Raw genomic sequence first — 17,674 nt, forward strand, 5'->3', positions numbered from 1 at the left:
TTATATTTCTTTAATGTAGAAAAAAATTACCCGGAGTCGGAGTAGGTTTATTTTTTTCCGACTCATGCTGCGACTCCAGCAAAATTGCTCGACTCCGACTCCGAAACCCTGGTTTTACCCAACATGGAATGTAGAGGCACATCCGACGGTACCCTTTGGTCGCTGAGTGAAACATGATTGATATTAAAAGAGATTGGGTATAGTTACCCAAACCCAAAATCGGATGTGCATCAACTGATTTTAACTAATTGGGGAATAATACTACGCGACACGAAAATTATTAACCATATTCTGATACCGCAGCGTGATAAAAGACCAAAAAACATTCTTAATGAATTATAATTGTGAATACATAAAATCCATTCAACCTCACCTTCTAGGGCAAAATCGTCAAGGTCAAATTTCCCTTATCATTATTTTTCGGATTTACGTCTATAGATGTCAAACCGATCAAAATTGAAGGAAACAACCAACCAGGAAAATGTATCCTAGATCTTAGTAAACAACTTTCTAGCATATACTGACTCTGTAGAAAGGGTTCTTTCTTAATGGTCAAAATAGCAAAACAAATGCGATTTTTATCCTCTTTTCTCGGTTTCCGCTCCATAGATACTAAACCGTTCAAAATTCAAGAAAACAATCAACCACAATAATTTAGTTTGGGTTTGGATTTTATGGCCTCATCTAAACCGTGCTAAAACGACACTTTTTACAACAATAGAATATTCCTAAGAGTTTGTACTACGGTTTAGGAGATATGGTGCGAAATATATACAAATTATGGAATTTTTAGATATATTATTAAATTTGAGGCAATAAATGCAGTTATTCGAGTTCTTCATACCACCAAATATTTTCTTCTTGTTCTTATCTACTGCGGAGGCTATTGAAAAACTTCGGAGATATAGTCCAGATTTGCTTTAAAAAGTCAATATTTACCCATGTTTAGAAAGGACTATAAAATCCGAACCCGATCTAACAAAACAAACCCCAAAGAGTGTTTTTGTCTTTGGGTCTGTACTTTCATAAAACCCGCATTAGAAGTTGTTTGCACGAAATTACCTTGAAAATGTTACACAGTGTAATAAACCTTTAAAATTTCCTTGAGTTTCGAAAAGTTTGTTATTTCCAGACCAGTAGTGGGATTCTCTAACGCATTTTTTTGTTACCGACAAAAATAAGTAAAATTGCAATGCTTATAATTTCGGTAATTAACGAAATTTGTCGGTATGTTATCAACCAAAATAAAGTTTCGATAAGTCCTTCTGATAGCAACAGTGTTGCCAACTTTATTCATACTTTTCGTTCATAATTTTGTGTTTACTTTTACCAACTTTTGTCGGTAGCCAAAAAATTGGTTAGAGAATCCCACTACAGGGGCTGGACTCTTATTGTATGAAAATTTCAAAGTTCTACCGATAGCAAGAGTATTGACAATTTTTATTTGGACTTTCCTTTCATAATTTTCCTTCTTAAAGTTACCAGGTAGTGGTATCACACCAGCTGATCGAATATGAAAAGTCAAATCCCTTTATAAAAAAATATTTTTGTTGTAATTTCCCCAACAACATAAAGAAAGTTTTGACATAACATATTCAAAATTTTACGATGCCACTACCTGGGTAATTGTGCCATGACTGGGGCACAAAATGTGAAATGATAACTTTTTTAAAGGAAAAAAAACTGTCAAATGAAAAAATATTATACAGGAAATATTTTTCATTTCAAATTTTCATAAAACAAGAATCCAGCAGGAGGAAACGTTAAATCTATCTTCATATGTTTGAGAATGTTGTTTATTTAATTCTACATTTACAGGTACATTTTTGTTGTTGTTGTCCTTCATTTTTGGCGGTTCGGTATTTGTGCACTAGAATCGGAGAAAAAGTATAAAAATCAAATATTTTCAAAAGTTTTTGGCTATTTTCACATTAAACCCCGTTCATAGACATTTCGTATGTTCCAAAAAGTTGTGGTCGATTGTTTTCTTGAATTTTAAACGGTTTAGTATTTACGGAGCGGCAACCGAGAAAAGAGGATATAAATCTCATTTGTTTTGCTATTTTGGCCACTGAGAACCATCTCTACGTATATTCTAGAAAGTTATTTACTGACATCTAGGGTACATTTTCCTAGTTGGTTGTTTGCTTTAATTTCGATCGGTTTGATATATATTGACTAAAATCTGAGAAAGAAATATAACGGAAATTTGACCGACGATTTTGACTTTGAAGATGAGGTTGAATGAGAATTTTTAAGACGAAAGCTAGAGCTTTGCTTCCACGAGTAAACCCAAATTCTTAGAAGTTTATAAAATACTCGTATGTGCCTGACAAAATGATCCACTTTGACATTAAGGGCCCATAACCGCATAAATTGAAATTATAGGGAAAAACGCCAGGATATGTGTCTTCTTAATTTTGGTCTTCTGTCACGCTGCGGCGTAAGAATATGGTTAATAAATATAATATAATAAACCATGACTTAAAAAACGTTACACGGTGTTATCGACTTTTTAATTTTTATATTTTTTGAATGATTGTAATTTCAATATTACTCTTAATTTTCTATCCTTATATGTATGTTATCACAGTAAGCAACAAAGCTTTCGTGATGGTTAACCATATTTCTTGATGATGTTTTAGCAGAAAACATCAATTATTTAATGGGGTTTTAGCGAAATAGTTGGAGAACTCCTAAATATCGCTACCTTATAAACAATGTCATACATGGTGCGCCTTAACAAACTTCCTATTCTGTACACTTCCATTTTCTCCCTCTCCTTCCTATCCAAACCCCCTACATAACCAACCATATCCCAAACACATAGCATTGGAACTCTCACAGTATCATCTTTGGCATCACCATAACAAACACCCTAACCAGCAAAAAAAATCATCATCTCCATTATGCATGCAATCACAATATATTCAACACAATAACCTGATTTACATCACAACAACAACACCAGCAATCACCAATAACAAACACATTAACCAGCAACAATCATCATCTCCATTATGCACACAATCACCATATACTCAACACAATAACCGGATTCACCTAAGTACATCACAACAAAACACCATCAATCAACAATAACAACAATAGTCTGGATGATCACAATGGACCGCAAGGTCTCCGAGTGGAGTGGCTGTCAGCATTGGCAGTCACGCATCCTGAACCTAACCTAACCAACCATTCTCGAGATATATAAGTTTAAGTTGGGAAATTGCAGTCATGACATTGTTTTACAATGAGGCGATACAGCCAATGCATTGTCCCAATTTGAACATCTATATCTAAATAATGGTAAAACCTACGAAATTATCATAAAGGTCAATCTTATAGAAATTTTCCATAGCTACATTTTATTTGATCCCATTTCGATAGGACTTGCGGTTTCCAAGCAAAATCGTGAAAACCTAAAAATCCCTAAAAATGCCGACTTGAATCGCGATTTATTTAAAAAGCGTTCCGGCAATTTTTTTTTATTTTTCATCTTTGAACATTGTATTTTCAGAATCCGAAAAAAAAACTTCCCAAGTGTAAGCACCTTCCATTTAAAGTTGCTTCAAAAGCACCGTTACCATGCTAATGTAAATTTATCAAAACGAAAAAATAATTAATCATCATTTTAGAAGGTTGTCCAGCATACAACATAGTTAAAACACGCAAACTGTTTTCATAATTCCCGCAACTTTTAATCGCTGCTTAATATCCATAGTGTTCATTAATTTGCAAATAATAAATTCGCAAAATATATAGATGTATATTTTAATCTATCAACGAATATTTTTTGTTATTTTAAATACATGGCGAATAATTTGTAGTTAATGACCCCAAGAAAGAATTCGATGAACTTTTGTCAAAGTTCAATGATTTGAAACGACTGACGTATTGTTTTGGTCACTGAGTACGTTCTTTCTTGAAACATCGTTAGTTGTAATCCGATTTGCTTGATAATCCACAAAATTAATAAATATACATTTGAACTAATATGTTTTAATAAATTGCACTAACTAAAACGTTTCTCACATATCAGAAAATATATTAAATAAAGACTAGTTAAAATAAATCAAAAATATTCCTAATAAAGTCTCATGGGGGTTTAGGAATTGCTTCAATAGAAGCGGATATATTCGCATAGGAATAAATATTTGTCTGTTCCCCCTAAAGAAGTATTTTGTCAGCCCCTATCCCTAACCATTTCATGACAGACACACGTAGCCAGAGCGACTCAGGTCTTTAAACATTAATTTTGGTATATGTATATTAGGGCGACCTAAAAAACCACAAAGGATAGGATGGGGGGTATATTAAGTTTGTCACTCCGTTTGTAACTACTCGAAATTATCAATGTAGACACCACAAACTATATATTCTTGATCAGCGTGCAATTCTACATCGATATAGCCATGTCCGTCCATCTGTCCGTCTGTGGAAATCACTCTAGCTTCCGAACGGATTGAAGTAGGTGGATGAAATTTTGGTAAAATCTATTATATGTATGTAGGACTTTTGGTATTGAAAGCGGGCTATGTAGGTCCACGTTTTCGTATAGCCCCCATACAAAGTGACGCGTCGTCGTTTTTAGGAAATTTTAGGATATTTGTCCTATTTGAGCACCGAATTGGTTGTAATTTGGTATTTTGTGTTTCCATAGGCTAAAAAATATTTCTACCAAATTTTGTTTATATAGGTCCACGTTTTGGTATAGCCCCCATATAAGGCCCCATATATAGTACGCGTCATTTTAAGATATTTTGAATGTATCAGTCCTATTTGACCACAGAATCGGTTGTAACTTTGTATTTTTCGTTTTAAGAGGCTGAGAAACATACCTACCATAAAATGATTACCTAGGTCCACGTTTTGGTATAGCCCCCATATAACGCCCCATATATAGTACGCGTCATTTTAAGATTATTTTGAATGTATTAGTCGCATTTGAGTACCGAATTGGTTGTAATTTGGTATTTTGTGTCTCCACAGGCTAAAAAACATTTCTACCAAAGTTTGTTTAAATAGGTCCACGTTTTGGTAAAGTCCCCCCATATATAGTACGCGTCACTTAAAGATATTTTGAATGTATTAGTCCCATTTGACCACAGAATCGGTTGTAAGTTCGTATTCTGTGTTTCCACAGGCTAAGAAATATTTCTACCATAAAATGTTTATATAGGTCAAGGTTTTTATATAGACCCCATAGGACGATATCTCCCGATTTTAGGTATTTTGAAGGTTTTAGCCTCATTATCGCAGCGGAATGGCTGAAATTTGGTATTTAGTCTTCACTGGGTGTATAAAACATTTGTAGGTATAGGTCCACGCCTTCATATAGCCCCCATAGGACGGTATCTCCCGATTTTCGGTATTTTGAAGGTTGTGGACTTAATATTCCACCGAAATGGCTGAAATTTGGTGGTTAGTCTTCACTTGGGGTATAAAATATTCCATATGAAATTTGTCGGTATAGGTCACACGCCCTCATATAGTCCCCATAGGACGATATCTCCCAATTTTCGGTATTTTTGAAGATTTTAGCTATACTATACTACACCGAAATGATACATAGTCTTCGTTGTGGCTATAAAACTTTCCACCTGAAATTAGTCGGTATAGATCAACGTCTTCATATAGCTCCCATAGAACGGCATCGTCCGATTTTCGGTATTTTGAATTTTTTAGCCTAATTATTCCACCGAAGCGGCTGAAATTTGGTATTTAGTCTTTTTCCGGGCTACAAGAATTTCCCTCAGAAATTTGTCGCTATACGTGCATGTTTTTGGTGGTACCACCATAGAACGGTATATCCCAATTTTTGGTATATTGAAGGTTTTAGCCTCATTATAACACGGAAATGGCTGCAAGACGGTACTTAGTCTTCGTTGACGGTTTAAAACTTTCTACCTGAAGTTTGTTGGTATAGATCCATGTCTTCATATAGCCCCCATAGAACGGTACCTCCCGATTTTCTACATATAGCTCGTTCTCCACCAAAATTCCTGATATTTGGTGTTAAGTTTTTGATAGAGGTATGAAACATTCCAGCCGAAATGTGCCGGTATAGGTCGACGTCCTCAAATACCCCTATAGGACCGTACCTTCCGATTTACGGTATTTTGAAAGTTGTGGCCTCAATATACCACCGATATGACTGAAATTTAGTATTTAAATTGCCATGGGTGTATAAAATATTGCAGAAGAGAATTATCAGAATAAGCCCTTTTCATTAAATAACCCCATAGAAGTGTACTTTCCGATTTTCGGTATTTTAAGGTTGTGTCATCAATATCCATCCCATCGAAACGGATGAAATTTAATATTTAATCTCCGTTGGTGGTACAAAACTTCCCACCTGAAAATGTCCGGTATTGTTCCATGTTTTTATATACCCCCCATGGAAAGATCCCTCCCAATTTTCGGTATTTTGAAAGTTTTAGCCACAATATTCAATGGGAATAACTGAAATTTGGTATTTAGTCTTCGCTGGAGTTACGAAACTTTCATCCAGAAATTTATAGGTACAGGTCAATGTTTTATACAGCCTCCATAGAACGGCGCTCCCGATGTTGTTAACTATCCAAATCCAGAATATCCACGTTTAGGTCTAGCCTGTTTTGCCCATTTTTATGTATTTCGCTCAATTCGGAAAATTGTAAATATTGGTCCATGTTTTGGAAAGAACAAAAATGTCGCCCCATATTAAATGTTTTGAAGGGAGTATTATCAGTTGCGATATATGTACTACTCCTGCAATAAAAGGAAGAGTTTAGTACTTTCATAAACGAAATAAAACTAATTCTTCCTATTCACTTTAATACGGTTCGTGGTGGAGGGAACTTAACGCTTTTTTTACCTGTTTTTTTTTTTTTTTTTTTTTTTTTTTTGAAACGCTTACCCCCTATTTTTTCCATTTGATCCAAAAATCTTATACATATATGAAATTGTATGGCTATCGGTTAATGTTAACCTACCAGAGGGAGCTTTGTTTCCATAGTAATTTGTATGGGGCCAAAGCTATACCAAAGTCCGATCCGATTTTCACAATTTATGTTTCGTTTTTGGCCATTTATGAACTTGTAAAATAATATCATCGATTGGACCATAAATGCAGATTTTAGAGAATTTTGATAATTTTCCTATGATCAACATTTAATTTTTTTCCAAGATTTGTATACCCTCCACTACAAGATGATTAACCTTGTTCTATTTGTAAGTAACGATGTAACAATGTCGGTCTGCCCGTCTGTTTTTGGTCTATAAGACAATATGGTATTAGAATTATTCGTTATATCGACGTTTGTTATAGAGAAGATCGACTGTATTTATTTAGAACAACAAATTACCTAATTCTTAATTATAATTATCTTGTGGTTGTGTGCAAGATCAAGAAATTTCAAAAGAATTCCACAAAGTAACACAAACGCTACAAAACAATTAATTTTATTTTCGATGTTTTGTAGTTTTCGTTGCATGCGAATGTGGAAATAATCAGATAAAAAAATGTACAAGAGGAATTCTGTTGATTTGTGGTCAGCTGAATATTTCGCTTACATGTGTGTATGAACATTAAACTGTCCCAAAAACAAATTTTTTATAGAAATTTCTACCCTCCAATTTTTTTTTCCATTTGATCAAAAACCCTAAATATGATATTTTGTTACGATCGATTAACGTTAACACGTGCCCTATTTTGTGCAGATGTGCTGTCCTGTAAGGATGCCTGTCGGTCTACTAATGTATTTTTTACTCAGTAGTAGTATTTCCTTTGTTTTATCCTCGTCTGCGTTCCCCATAGGATTTTTGTGTTTTTCCCTTCTCCTCACAACTTCAGAGGGATACATGTGGATTCTTTGCCCATGCCTTTAGCTCAAGACGTATTGCTTTTAAGGGCATGGCTTTGTCTAGACTTACAGTAGGTTGCTCCCTGGATTGTTTTACCAAAGGGTTTGTTATTTCGTTACCCCTGATCTCTATAAGCCCAAGACTTTATACATTCCAAGATAGTTCTAGATTTCACTGTCTTCTTAGTTATAGCTTTAATGACTACTTTGCTTTCCGTTAGGATGTTTGCAGTGGTAGGCTTTGTGTGAGTGTCAAACTAGTCCAGACATTCTGTTATCGATCGAATTGCCGCCGAAGGGAGATTCTTGTTTCCGGTTCCATGATATAGACACCCAGTCCCCTTACTCCTATCTAACACAGCCCCGTCCGTAAACCCACAACTTCCAGCGGGAATATGTGATAGAACACCATCGATCAGGTATTAAAACTTCATACAAAGCTATTTCTCTTGTTTGCAGCTTTGTCAAACTTTTTCTATTTAAATCTTGGCGATCAAGTGTCAGAAATCTCAAAAACCGAAGATTATTCAGTTTATGTTAAAAGTAATACTGCATTTATTTTGTTTGTAACGCATTGAAAATACTTTGTGACCCATAGAGTATATCAGTGTGAAATTCTGAGTGGATTTATGCATGTCCGTCCGTTTAGCGTTCCGACAAATTCAAATAGGGCACTAACATTTTGCGCAGATGCCTCTATTGTTTGCAGGCAGGTCAAGTTCGAAGATGGGCTATATCGGCTTACGTTTTGGTATAACATCTACATATGTAACGGTACCGGCGATTTCAGGTATTTAAAGTTTATCGCTACATTTTCTGACCGAATTAGCTATTGACCACTAGGATCAATAATGCTAAATTATTTAGGGTCCTAGTGGTCAAGAAACTGCTCCATCAAAAGTTTTAGGCATAGACATACGTTTTGGAATAATTCTCATATAACGATACCACCCTATTGCAGGTATTTTGAAGTTTTTAGCTACATTTTCTGACCGAATTATCTATAATTTGACGTGCTTGAAAACGGTAAGTCTTATCGAACTGGGACTAGAGAAAATCTTATAGATGTTAAAATTCTCTATAAGATTCCTTTGCGTAATTATTTCCTAGGTTGTACAATTTTTGACATATATAAGTTTATGTTGGGAAATTGCAGTCATGGACTTGTTTTATAAGACGATACAATCAATGCATTGTACCAATTTGAACTTCTATATCTCAATAATGGTACGAAATTATCATAAGATTCAGTCTTATGGAGAATTTTCATAGCTACAATATTATGTTTAGTCCTATTTCGATAGGACTTGCGGTTTTCAAGCAAAATCGTGAAAACCTAAAAAATACCCTAAAAATGTTGACTTGAATCGCGGATTATTTAAAAGGCACTCCGTGTAGCACTAATGTGTCGCCTAAAACGTCTCTAGTTATAAAAAATAAAATAAATAAAAATAAATTTCATAGTTATTTCTTAAGGATATAAACTTCGTACATATATTTATTTCCCTTGTCCATGGGACATGAGCCTCTTATGACTAGTGATAGAACTTCAGAATTCAAATGCACTCATCTCATTATGGTTAATATTTAGACATTTCTATGAACATCGCCAAATCGCTTCATCTCGTCCACGAAACCAAAAAAAGATATTGCATAATTACGAGAATGGTATACAACAATCCTTAGTTACCAGTGAATGTCAATTCATATATAAAGTCTCTACATGTTTCCTCGTTTAGCTTTAAATCCCAATAACAACTAAGCTATTAATAAATTTCTTGGTAAAATATCTTTGAACTACACTACATGCCCCAAGGGACTTTCTCACTAATAGGAGGTCTAATGAACTAATTTCTTTAGAGGAAAGGAACACGCAACATCGATTTTTCAGGGAACTAGACTACCCAACACTATCATAGCCACTCAGTAATGGCTGAACGGTAGGTAAATTATTTGACAGATCCAAATAGTTAATTCCATATTGGCTATATAACTGAGGTTACAGGGACTATCTAGAAAGTCGAGATTTGGACCGAAAACTTTGAAAAACTTAATTTGTCTTATTTATACACCAATTGCTATTGTTAAGAACGAAAAAATCAATGAAATAAATAAGAATCTAATGCTCAAGATAGGGAACAATATTGATGTTCGGATTATCGAGGTAAGAAGAATATGTGATGTACGGATTACAGAGTCTACACTGTAAAATTTCTGATCTCCGGATTACCGCGTTGCCCGGATTAACGAGTGTCCGGATTATCAAGGCTATACTGTATTTTTGTCTTTTTTATAACCTATCTAACAGCTATATACATTATGCACAGTGGGCGTGGATGTAATTTACGCGATTTAATATTTAAAATCAATTTTTATCAATAATTGTACTCCTCGATTTGCTTGAAACTGTGAGGCCCACTTGGTAGTGGGATTCGAACAAATACTATCGTTTCTTAATTTTTTAAAATTTGTCAAGAAAATGTTTTCTTTATATCAGTGTGAAAGATTTTATATACAGTTGAACCTCGATTATCCGGGAACCTCCATTATTCGTGATAGAAAAGAAATGTTAGGTGTTGTTCCATTTCCTCTATTTTTCGTTATAAACTTCATTACCCGGCATTAAAAGAACACTTTCCAATTAATTTGATTAAGCAAACAAAAGGTAAACAAACAAAAATTGGAAATTCTCCCGTATTACACAATTTGTCTATTAATGGTATCACAAAAACCATGGGACAAAGTCAATTCAGATGATGATGATACGTATTCAGTATCTTATTAAATTTTGGGGGATTGCCGTAACAAACTTAAAAAATTGCAGATTTTCATATTACTGTACGATACTATGCCATTTTTACTTCAAAATATGTTCAAAAACTGCATAAAAGCATTGCCTCCATTATCCGGGAAAATCGGTTATCCGTAATGCCTCCGGTCCCAACCATCACGGATAATCGAGGTCCGACTGTATTACCAAAAAAATAAAAAAAAAATAAAAGTAATTTTGTTTTTTATTTAGGAATTCATCTTAAACATCTTAAAAACTTCTGCATTTTTCGATTTTGAAAACAGATTAGGAATTATTGTACCAAAATTAGGGGATATTGGCTAATGATATTTTTGTGTGCCCGCGATAGCCATTTCATATCTTTAAACCAAATCCTCTTCGTATTTAAATAATCATTATCTGGAGAAAATATTACTTTAACATTTGGTAGATTATTCGGCTCGGATGCCCATTCATATAACTTCTACAAAGTAGTGGATTCTTTCCCCTTAGAAGTAGTTTACGTAGTAGACTAGGTAAAATTCCTTGTTGACTAAGATCCCTCCCTGTGGCGTTCCTTGTCCGACTTTACCTCTGTTTTTGACGTCATGTAGCCCGCAGCTTATCCATCATGTGGTTAATCCAGTTCCTTAGGGCCCTGCCTACTTGAAACTCGTCTAAGGAGTGGATCAGCATATCGGTGTTGACGTTTTTAAACATTATCAAGCAAGCGTTGAAGGTCCCGACTAGTTCGAACGCAATAAAGTCCACCTCCCTCTATAGTAGGGCCGGTAAGATCTGGTCTGATCCCGCTGCTTTGTGTGGTAAAAAGCCCTTGATGGCTTTTTGACCATGGAGCTGTAGACTTTTGGTGTATCTTCTGATGAGTATTCGACGGGAAGTGCGTTTTCATCAAAAGGCTTGGGGTTTCTTCTGTTGTTTCCATATGTTTCCCATTTCTTCGACCATTTGCTCGGTCTGTGTGTGGTGTTTGAATATAAACTTTTTAATTTTTGAAACGTCGTTTACTTCCAAGTAAATATATAGCTGCTTTTTTAAGTTTCGCCCTATTGTAAAGTCTGCGAACCTGCTTACCTTTGTTTCGAATTTCCCCTGTCATCCAAGGTTTTTCGTAGGACTAGCTCGATTGTCTCTGTTTCTTCCTTATCTTCGCATAGCCTGCAGTAGTAAAGAGATATGCTGCTTTCCCATTTGCCAGACATAGATCAACAAGTGGACCAAGGCTATAGTCGGGTCGGGTCCGACTATGTGATACCCTACACCACTACCTCTGTTCATAAGCTTTTGACTGGTAAAATGCAAAATATTAAAATTGGGATAGCTTAGCGCCTTTGCTCTGAATGTCTTCATTAACACAGGTCAAATAAAAAAATGGAAAAGTGGGATGTACTCCAACCATCAATAGGCTTCTTTCTCTGTTAGACCACCATCAACCCCCAAAATTTCATGAGGATCCGATCAAAATTTCGTAGTGCACAAAAAGTGGAAAAAGGGATACATTACCGACTATTAAGATATCTCTGTTGTTTGACCACTTATAAGTTTCACATTCCGACCCCTGAATAATATCCGACCATTATCAAAAATCAAAAGGTTTTTTTCTCTGTGGGACCCCCATTAACACCAAAAACTTCGTGACGATCCAATCAAAATTTCGACGTGTAGCGTGATCATAAAAAAATTAAAAAATGGGATGTATTACCGACTCTTACGATATCTCCATTAGAAGATCCCCAACCAAAGCTGTGGTATTCGTCATTATTATTAAAATCGCAAAAATGAAAAGTTGTGCTCTTTTAGCGGCTATTGCGATATCTTTGTTGTTTGACCACCTACGACAACCTACGTTACATCGTTGCAAAGGTGACATTTTCGACTTTCATTTTTTGATATACCCCATACAGAAGCTGAGATATTCGCTTTGGAAAAAACGTATCCACGTACGTTTTTTGCCCATTGGCTTCTTCATCTGTTAGACCCCCATTAACCCTTAAAATTTCGCGACGATCCGATCAAAATTACGACCTGAAGCGTGATTACCAAACAAATGGAAAAATGGGATGTATTACCGACTATTGCGATATCTCCGTTATTTGGTCACCTACGCCGACCTACTTTGCATCATTGTAAAGATGGGATTTTCTACTATCATAGTCAGGCTTTGCTTTTGGAAAGTCCCCAACCACAGCTGGGATATTTGTCATTATTATAAAAATCGCAAAAATTAAAAGTTGGGTACAATTAGCGGTTATTGCGATATCTTCGTTGTTTGACCACCTACGACAACCTACATTACACCGTTAGAAAGCGATATTTTTTACTTTCATTAGCAGGTTTTGCTTTTGATATACCCCATATAGAAGCTGAGATATTCGCTTTGGAAAAAAACGTTGTCTTTTTATCCACCTAAGTTTTTTACCCATTCCGACCACTAAATATTATCCGAACATCACCAAAATCAATAGGCTTCTTCCCCTCCGGGACCCCCATCAATATCTAAAATTTCGTGACGAATCGATCAAAATTGCGGCTCAGCTCGTCGAAACATTCATTTTGGTATATGTATATAAGTATGGGTCTACGACCATTATTTCGATGCGTTACAAACTTTATGGCCAACACCAACTTATAATACCCTCCCCACATAGTGGTGTAGGGTATAATTACAATCATAATACCAACAGCTAATTTTAGTTCGGTATTGTTCAGCGAAAGAAGAGATGTGGTTCTGTGTTTAGATAGGATTGGCCAGATTGGCTAGGAATCCATGCAACTGGGTTGTTGTGCCAAATCTGGCTAGCCTTATCCCGATAGCGCTGACCGATTTATCGATTGTAATATCATATAATTATGATTCGCGACGCTCCAACATTGACCTGGGGTCCAACGATTGATTTTCTGTCCACCAAAGCATTCAAAAATGCCAGAAGTTCTGGTGGAGTAGTACCGGAGTTATTTGGTTAAAGACGTAGATAGTCGCCTGTCCATCGATGCCACCTTTGCTATTGCAGCCTTTTTTATTGCAAAGATTTCTACTTCGAATACATTACGACACCTGCGCCACAAATTAAGCTCCATGAGCATGCCTACTCTTCTACAATAATCTTCCTCTTATTCGTGAAGAATACCAGCTCTGCTTTAGAAGAGTTCACCCCAGGCCGTTTCGGTGAGCCCATACCACTAAAATAACTAGAGCTCCTTATAAGGTCCAATATGGTTTGTGAGAAATTTCCATGATCATCAAAACACCATCATCAGCCTATGCAATGTCTTAAATGTGAAGTGTATTAATACTCCATTTTGTGGTGTGCCTCTTGTAAACGAACTTCCTGATGGAACTCTCACTGTCATGTCAATTGATTATCATAGCATTTCGTCAATCTACTTGATCAGTATAGCGGAAATACCAAGGTCTTCAATTTAACGTTATTAAAGACTCCTTCTATTTATAGAAAGGCTGATAAAGTATAGTGTGAGTTGTCCATATTCCTCACGATAAACCTGACAACTTCATCCATGCAGTTTCTACCATTTGCCTTTAGTATAATCATATTGGGCAGGATTGTTTGTGACAAATGGTAGTTTGGCCCTAACTTAAAGGTTCAACATCAACAACCTTTCTAGAGTTTTAGTAGAAAGGAAGATATGCTGATCTGTCTATAGCAGAGGTGACCAAGAAGAGAACGACAAAAATGTTAATGTACAGTCGAACCTCGATTATCCGGGAATCGATTATCCGTAAACCTCCATTATTCTGGAAAGAAAAGCACCGATTTTTTTTCATTTTACACTGATTAACCGTGAAAATCTTTATGCTATTTTTTTAGAAAAGTTTCAATCTTTTAAACTTCACATTAACTTCATAATTACTCTTATTTATAAATATTTGTAAGAACGCATATTTTGTGATTAAAACAATTAGGAACGTCACAACCTTCAGAATTACGAAAATCAGGAGGTATTGTTCTAGGAGGCTATATCAAAACGTGCACCTATACCGACGAATTTCAGTCGGAAATGGGGCTATATAAAGGCGTGGACCTATACCAACAAATTTCAGGTGGAACGTTTTATATCCTCAACGAACACTAATTAACAAATTTCAACCATTTTGGTGGGATAATGAAGCTAAAACCTTCAAAAAACCGAATATCGGGAGGTACCGTTCTATCGGGGCTACATTAAGGAGTGAGCCTATACCAACAAATTTCAGTTGGAAGGTTCTATACACCCAACGATAACTAAATACCAATTTTCAGCCATTTTGGTGGGATAGTGAAGCTAAAACCTTCAAAATACCGAATATTGGGAGGTACCGTTCTATGTGGGCTATATGAATGCGTGGACTTATACCAACAAACTTCAGCTGGAAAGTTTTATACACCCAACGATAACTAAATACCAAATTTCAGCCATTTTGGTAGGATAATGAAGCTAAAACCTTAAAAATACCGAAAATCGGGAGGTACCGTTCTATAGGGGCTATATCAAAACGTGGACCGATATATCCCATTTTATTTAATTTCGGTTGTGTAGCGGGTATTCAATCAGTCCATAGATCAAAGTCTATGAGTCTGTGGCCAATACTTCGTGTTACAATCTTTCTGTATAAATCAAACTTTTTGTGCACTTTCTACTTGATGGTAAGTAATGAGTGATCATTTTCGACCATGGAGGAATAAAAAGGTCTTTCATCGGTAGTGTAACTGGCCGACCTGAGTATGATGATCATCTGTTTTCGACGGATTACCTTCTTATTGCGCCATGGTTTCCACTATGCTGGAGAATATTATATGTTATGTTATTTAATGTTATATAATATTATATGTTATGTTATTAAATCTTATATACTAGTATATGTATATTAAGTCCAACAATACTTCAGCAGTTTTAATATGCCGGTAGATATGTACTTTTTTTAAACCTATAACATTTATATATAGTCGACTGTATACAAATTCTATTTTGGTTTGCTAAGTGTTACGTACCACGCTAACGTTGTTATAATCCAATGTTATGTAGAAACATGAAGTTTGTTTGATTGATTATTTTATAAATTTTTTTTTTTTGTTATTTACAAAAAAATACTTCGGGTGATATGAAATCTTATCAAAATATTTATTAATTTTATTTTAATTCAATTATAATTATGTGTATCTTGTTTTAGCACGAACGGCACTCGAGTGTAGGGGTTTTCTTGGCAATGACACTTATTTCAATTAATTCTTGTTGTTGCTAGAATAATTAAACACTACACATTCCACACCAAACGAAAGAACTGCAACGAACGTAACGTAACGTGAATCCGAACCAACAAGCATTCGAATTGGTTAAAATTGTCTTATTTCGTTTTGTTTTTTATTAATTTTACCATCAACAAACAAGCGTCACACCACCGTCATCCGTACCGTACCCGATTATGGCTTGCTGCATACTTAACTGTCACTGTTTAAAAGTCATCGTTCAGAGGCGATGACGGTTATAATATCTGTGTATTTTGTAGGTAAGTTTACTGGCTGAGTGGCATTGTTGTTGTGGATATTTGTTTTTTTTTTGGGGAGATAACTTAAGCACTTTGGAACACACAATGAACCATACAAATATACATATGTATGTTAAACATACATAGTTCGGAACCAAGATTCATATATACAGGCACACAAACACCACATCCATCAGGGCTTTTAGACAGACGGACAGACAAACGTTAATGCGCCAACATCCAACCTGAGTATTGCGCTTCTACCAACAACAAACTAAACGACAAGACAATACAAATTAACGATGAGCTGCAATATATTGGTATGTGAATAACAAAAACAACAACAACAAAAACACATTGGACGAGCCCGTCAGTATAAATATGTATGTATATAAATGCTTATATACAATCATTAAATATTCGTAAATTGTACGCATGCGCACATATTAGTTCTTCACCTCAACGAACGTAGATAATCAATATGTATGTACAGTGGCTCCAAAATGTTATCATATAAACATACATATGTATGTATGTTTTGTGGTGACAGCTGGTGGAGGTGGACAAAATCGGCATAGGACGGACAGACAGCGGACATCGTTATACCGAGTTAGAATTCTATGGTGATCAAAATTATATATGGTAACATGAAGCGGATTTCCGCGCAAACTTCAAATGCTAGATAAATCCGTTAAGGCAAAATTGTGAGTTTAACGAAGATCTCCCAAAAGTTGGCAGTTGTGTCCTAGGTATGATAGCGGACGCACCCGGTTTTGCGTCTTCAGGCTATTGGGACAAATAATTATGGTAGGTATCAAGGACGTACGCAGGATTTCATTTCGGGGGGGCACACCTTGGCCAAAAATTATGAAATTAAAAAATATTGTGTAGCGTTACATAAAGCTATTTTAAAGGGTTTTTAGTTGATTTTATATGAAATATTGACACAAAGTATATAATTTCAATAGAGAGAGTTTACAATATTTTAGATATAAGTTTGAAATTTGGAACAGAATATTATAAATTAGTCTTTGGATGTTTAGAATTGAAAATGAACCATATCAGAACACGTTCAGTATAGTCCCCATACAAAAGTTCCGCCTGGCAATTTGAAGTTTTTAATCAAATTCTTCAACAGAATTGACGCTATAACGTTGCGAATAAATGTTTATGTTGTGGTCATAAATTTGACTTCAATAAGAGCGAAAAAGTTTTGCACTTTTGCAGAGAAGATACCTGAAAGACTGGTCCATTTTGGAAGTAAACCTAATTTTGGAAGTCATTCCTTTTGATAGTTATCGTGTCAAGCCGTCATTTTAGTTGGTTATGGTATTGATTTAGAGCTTTTGAACCGTTGTGTCAGGAAGCATGGACTTACCCACAAAAATATAATATCGCTGTAAACAAGACCGCAAGGAGTAGCATTGGTCAAAATGTCCAATGGATTCTCGAACACTTAAATTGCACTTATGTTGAAATTTTGTGAGGGAGGTATCCGAAGATGTTGTCCCATATAGATCCTCTTGGTACTTGATACGTCGAAACATATGA

The 17,674-nt window shown here is 35.4% G+C and overlaps 1 protein-coding gene across 1 annotated transcript in view; it reads right to left on the reverse strand.

Annotated features, from left to right (window-relative positions):
* LOC141392844 (glycoprotein-N-acetylgalactosamine 3-beta-galactosyltransferase 1-like) overlaps positions 1-16,169 on the reverse strand; it is a 44,652-nt gene extending 28,483 nt beyond the window's left edge. The window contains exon 1 of the mRNA XM_073965819.1: positions 15,630-16,169. The gene's annotated coding sequence lies outside the window, so the exon portion shown is untranslated. The remainder of the gene's footprint in view (positions 1-15,629) is intronic.
* Positions 16,170-17,674: the final 1,505 nt, after the last annotated feature.

Source organism: Musca autumnalis, unplaced genomic scaffold (assembly GCF_047663935.1).
Source record: "Musca autumnalis isolate F117 unplaced genomic scaffold, ASM4766393v1 scaffold_2, whole genome shotgun sequence".
Classification (NCBI taxonomy): domain Eukaryota; kingdom Metazoa; phylum Arthropoda; class Insecta; order Diptera; family Muscidae; genus Musca; species Musca autumnalis.